Raw genomic sequence first — 6099 nt, forward strand, 5'->3', positions numbered from 1 at the left:
TAGTTTATAGTAAAATCCAAATAAAAAAAATAATTTTTCTTAACATTTTTTCTTTCTTTTGTTTGTACTTTTGGCATTTTAAATCACAAGGTTTAGATCAATTTGTAAAGCCTGCAACTTTGAAATGCAACTCCGGGAATGAAAAATTGCAAGAATTCCCCCCAGGCTTTCCATGAGGTTTCAGGGTAGCCAAGCAGAAGCAGAAAATACATGAAACAAGCACAAAATTGAAGACATCTACATTATGACGTTCCAAATATCAGAGTAGTAGTATTCTTTATTTACATCAGTATACAGTATTCTTTATTTTCAACTGAGTAGCAAACCTTCATGAAATGAACAAAAAATATATTCAGGACCCAAAACAAGCCATTTTGCCCTTTCACCATTGACTTTCTTCTTCTCCTCCTCAGCAGCCTTCAACAATAAAAGAAAAAACATCAAAACCCAGAAAAGAATGAATCAAAGAGAATATTAGAATTAAAGAAAAATGAAAAAAGGGATACCTCATTCCACATGATTCTGGTACTCCTCTATAAACTGACCATCAATCCACAGACGCACAAGAACGAGAACAGAAAACCATATAAACAATACCAAAAAGAGAACATGGTAGACACGAGATTCCATCTCCTTTTGTTCTAGTTCCAGCCCCTCTCCAAAAGCTCTCATAGTGATGTTCCACATTTTCGGTGTCTGTTTCTTGGTCAACAAAAATGATTCACTGAGTTTCATGGCAACCAAACAGAAGCACCACGAAATAAACAGAGATGCACAACAGAAACAGAAACAGAAACAGAAAAGATCATGATTTCCCAAAAGAATCAGGTGGAGCGTATCTTTGTACAAAATTTCTTTTCCTTTTCCCAGGTTTACTCGGCAACCAAACAAAGCATTTTACAAAGTATAATAATTAAGGAACATAATTCAAAGTTGGCACAGAGAATCAACAAAGACTTTACTTAAAAGAAATAAAGAAAGATAATAAAATTTTCTTGGCAAGCAAACACGGGTATTAGAATTTTACAGGTTCAACTCTTCAGAGTTCGGCTTTATACAGGTTCAACTCCTCGATTCAAACAACTGCATTACAAAGACAAGAAGGTTTTAAGAAAGATCTAGGTAAAGAGATAGCATTGAGAATGCTTGCACCAAAAAAAGAAAGGAAAAGATTATCTCAGTTCTCCGAGAAAATGTAAAACATTGATGCATTTTCTCCACAAGCAAACAAAGAAAATGAAATCTCTTGCACACAAATTAAAACCTAAGAAAAGTGGCAGATTCTTGAATCTTTCTTGGGAGCCAAACAGGGTTAAATCGTAAAGTTAGAGGATTAGAGTTAGGCCTTACTCACGGATCACCGGAGTCCACACGCTCTGCTATTCAACTCAGTTGCCAAATGAAGTAACCGAACCACTGTTTTATGTGTATATATATACAAGAAAAATAAATTATGATAATTCATGTAGTTTGATAACAATAATTAGTTAATAACTACCAAAAAAACTGAACACGTCACGCAACAAAAGAAGCAACCCGTCCAAAAAAAAGGTTAGAAATTCCTTAAATTTTATTTTATTTTTATCCTTAAAATCAAAATTTTAATAATAATTAAGAAATATATTTTTAGATTAGGCATTTTATGGATTTTTTTCTTCTTCTTATTATATGGGTTAGAAAACCTCAATAAATTATCATAATGAATTTTGAAGGGAAAAAAAAAAAAAAAAATCAGTTTCCTACCCATAGAGTTACACTATACTTCACTAAAAGATAACCTAACAAAAAGTTTAGAAAGGAAATGAGTCATGCCTGTATGAGAGCCATGGCTTGTCAGCTGACAAAGCCTCAATGGTCTGATTTAAAAACTGGAAAATTTTCTTTGGTGAAGCCAAAGCCTCTTCTCCAACAACATTTTCATCCTGACCTTGCTGTTTCCTGATCAAATTAAGAGAAGAACCTTCCATATGGCATTACTCAGCTTGGAAAAAACTCACTTGCAGGAATTCAGGTAGCACATCTGCACTTGAGGGTGCACAGTTTGATAATCTCTCCATTAATTGAGACAACATTGTCTTAACGTCAACAGAAGGCTGAAGTTGTGGAGCTGACAGTATCTTTGAGATTCAACTGGTCCTTCCCATTCTTTATGACTAGTATTAGATCGGCAGCAAGTGAGAACTCTACTTGATGTGTAAGCTAAATCACTGTTTTCGAACCCAAATGACCCAGTAAACATTCATTAAAGAGATGGGTTCCGGCAATGAACAATCACAGAACTATAACTGACTGATTGCCAAATGAGAGAACCTCCAGACCCTTCTTCAAGGGACATGCATCAAGGACCTTTCCATGGCTTTCTTTAGTGGCAGCTTTGTCTTCTTAGGTCGAGATAGTGGTTGGGTTTTCCTGGTTCCTGTCTACAGAGGCTTTTGCATTCATCAGTTGAAACTTGGATTCTTTCAGCCGTTTCTCGAGTGAACCAACCTTCTCCTTCAATGTGAAGGCCTCGGAATTAGAAAGAATTAATTTATCTTCAGCTTCCCTCAGGCCAGCTCCCAAGTTGTTCATCTGCTGTACAAGGAAGTTATGAAGTTCAGCACTATTCTTGCCTACATAGATATACCTTACTATTCCAAACTTAGAGCATGCAACTTGAACATCTACTTTAATGTCCAGATCAAAATCTGGCTCCGTCTCTAACGTAGGATCAAGCATATTCCTTCACAGCAAACAGTCGCTGGTGGCACCAATAGCGTCAATAGAAGGAACAATAACAACTGAAACTTGAAGACTAGCACCTGGCAATCCTGCAATTCAAATTCCAAACACTCATTTCTCAGAAATAATTCTCTAGCATTAACAGGGTTCCCAAGAACAGTCCGAGACTCATGCTGCATCATTCTTCCATGAAACATTTTTCTTCTATCCAACGATTTCCACCACTCCATTTGGTTATGCTTGGTCAACAGAATAAAGACGGATTTCTGATCCTCTAATTCTGTACATATTCTATCTGGAAGATTTGGGCGAACAAATCTTTGCCTGGAAATGTCAATATACTTGACGTGTCAGGAGTCATAAGAATCAATGAATGCACATGATTTTGCATGAGCAAATCTGCAGCTGTCATCAGGGACTATCATCACTTATGATTCCCAAGTTGACCCATCTAAAATACTTGCCTCAGCATCACAGATGAAATACAAAATTTCCATGACGCCTCGGAGTTCATTTGGAGTGTCAGCATGAGGATACCAGCATTTCAGTGACCCTGTTTTCATAATAAAATTGGTCACCTCAAATATATAAATAAGAGGAATGCTTTGGCAAAACACAGGAAAGGAATTCCTGGTACAGAACTAACATAAGGCTTTAGGAATGCTTTCCTTATATCGTTCAGTATTGAGATATTAGAAATGTTTAGATATTAGGAAAGTTGAGATATTAAGAATGTTGAGATATTAGGAAAGTTGAGATATTAGGATATTAGTTGTTCTTTCCTTATATCATTCTTTCCTTGTATCATTCTTTCTCATTCTTAGAATGGTGATTACCCTCTATATATACTCTGTACATGAACGAATGAAAGAATTAATGAAAAAACTATCATTCATCAATTTGAAGATGGTATCAAAGCCATGGAACTAAAATCCTGGATATTTTGTTGGTAAGGCCAGCCATCGCCCCTCCTTTGCAAGAGAAAAAAAAATGAGTGAAAAAAATACTATTGTTTTTCAATCTAAAGGTACTTTTAATCCAGGAATTATTTTGACTGAATCAAACTATGACATTTGGTCACAACTCGTGGAGATGCAAATTGCCGAACGGGAAAAACTTTCCTACATTCGAGGTAAGACAAATCTACCAAAAGAGTCAGAAGATGGATATGAAAAATGGTATGCTGAGAATCAAAAAGTGAAGAGATGGTTGTTGATGTCCATAAGTCCAGAAATTATGAAGCGTTACTTACGCTTACCCGCTCAAGAAATTTGGAGTGCATTATCAAAGGCCTTCTATGATGAAAGTGATGAATTACAAGTTTTCACTTTGAATAAAAAAGTCTTCACTGCCAAACAAAATGGCAGGTTTTTTTTTTAATATTATGGAGAGTTAACTGAAATTTTTTGCGAATTGGATCATCAGGATAAGGTAGTCATGAAAGACACTGAGGACATTGCAGCATACCGGAAATCCATTGAACTACAATGGGTGCACATCTTTCTTGCTGGATTGGATGGTGACTTTGAGCAAGTTCGAGGAGAGATTCTATGCAAAGATCCTCTTCCCGATTTGGAATAATGTTATGCAGTGATTCAACAAGAGGTAGTGCGTCATGCTAGTATGAAAGCAGAATCTGACAACCCTGACACCTCAGCTATGGTAGTCCGACAGCAATCAACCCAGAATTGGCAGGACCAATCCAAGACCAACCATCCTAAGACAGACCCTAATATTGATAAGTCAACCTTCATATGCACTCACTGCAATAAGACTGGTCATACCAAGAGTCGTTGCTTTGAAATTATGGGATATCCAGACTGGTGGGATCACAATCATGATCAACGAAAAAATGATTCTAAGAAAACCTCGACTGCAGCTATTGCCGAAATAAAAACAGAGGCTAATGTTGATGAGAAAGCCCCTACATTGGTAGCCGCTATAGATTATGGTGGTAAGTTTTTAAATACTTCTACACCTGTTATTAATAGTACATGGATAATTGATTCTGGTGCTACAGATCATATGACTTTTGATTCTAGACAAGTCTCACCCCTTAGACCTTCCTCACAAAAAATTGTTTCCACAACCAATGGTAACACAACCCCAGTCATTGGGGAAGGATCCTTAACTCTTACTGATACTTTGAATTTGGATTATATTTTAGTTGTTCCATCTTTAGATTACAATCTTTTGTCAGTTTCTCAAATCACTACAACCTTATCTTGTATTGTCATTTTTTTTGCCCGAATTTTGTGTTTTTAAGGACATCCAAACAAGACAGACAATTGGTTGTGGTATTAAGCAGGGAAAACTCTATTACTTGGACTTGCAGTCAAAGGATTCAAATAAGTTGCGACAAGCCTTGATGGTAGATGGATCTGAGGGGGAGAAGAAAAAGTCTGAAATTTGGTTGTGGCATTGACGTCTGGGACATGCTTCCTTTGGTTATTTAAAAAAATTGTTTCCTAGTTTGTTTGTAAATAGTGATATTTCTGGTTTCCGTTGTGATATTTGTGAATTAGCTAAAAGCCATCATGGTTCGTTTCCATTAATTTTGAATAAAAGTCCGTCTCCTTTTATGGTTATACATTCTGATGTTTGGGGCCTATCCAAAGTCCCAACTTTGAGTGATTCATGTTGGTTTGTTACTTTTATTGATGATTGTACCAGAATGACATGGTTATGCTTGATGAAGACTAAAGATGAAGTGAACTTGTTGTTTCAAAATTTTCATAAAATAATTGAAACTCAGTACAATGCAAAGGTTTGGGTTCTACGTAGTGATAATGGTGGAGAATATCAGAGTTCTGATCTTCAAAAGTATTTGGAAGGACATGGCATCATTCATCAGACTACTTGTTCCAATACACCCCAGCAAAATGGAGTCGCTGAATGGAAAAATCGGCACTTGTTAGAGGTTGTTCGTGCTTCCTTGATAGCAGCAAAAATGCCAATATCTTATTGGGGAGAAGCAATCACATCTGCCACATACTTGATCAATTGGGTACCTTCCAGCTCAATTAACTTCCAAACACCTCTCCAAGCTCTTACTAATGTTGTAGTTGCCCCAACCATCCCAAATCTACCTTCTCGTGTTTTTGGTTGCGTGACATTTGTGCATCTACACAAACACCAATGCACCAAGTTAACATCCCATGAATTGCAATGTATGTTTGTTGGATATGCACTGCACAAAAAGGGATATCGATGTTACCACCCTCTAACTCGACAAATGTTTATTACAATGGATGTGGTGGTGTTTCATGAAGATTCGATGTATTTTTCATTTGAGTCTGAACTTCAGGGGGAGTACTAGAAGGAAATTCAGACTCTCGATTATGATTATCATATCTCTAAGGAGGATGATTCTGGACA

The 6099-nt window shown here is 36.6% G+C and overlaps 1 long non-coding RNA gene across 1 annotated transcript; it reads right to left on the minus strand.

The window, feature by feature from the left end:
- Positions 1–242: 242 nt before the first annotated feature.
- Positions 243–1083, minus strand: LOC117927453. The gene is made up of 3 exons (XR_004653342.1): positions 1028–1083; positions 507–696; positions 243–417 (listed from the first exon to the last, which is right to left on the minus strand). It is a non-coding gene; the product is annotated as an uncharacterized LOC117927453 (long non-coding RNA).
- Between the last annotated feature and the right edge of the window lie 5016 nt (positions 1084–6099).

The sequence above is a fragment of the Vitis riparia genome, chromosome 2, assembly GCF_004353265.1.
Source record: "Vitis riparia cultivar Riparia Gloire de Montpellier isolate 1030 chromosome 2, EGFV_Vit.rip_1.0, whole genome shotgun sequence".
Taxonomy (NCBI): domain Eukaryota; kingdom Viridiplantae; phylum Streptophyta; class Magnoliopsida; order Vitales; family Vitaceae; genus Vitis; species Vitis riparia.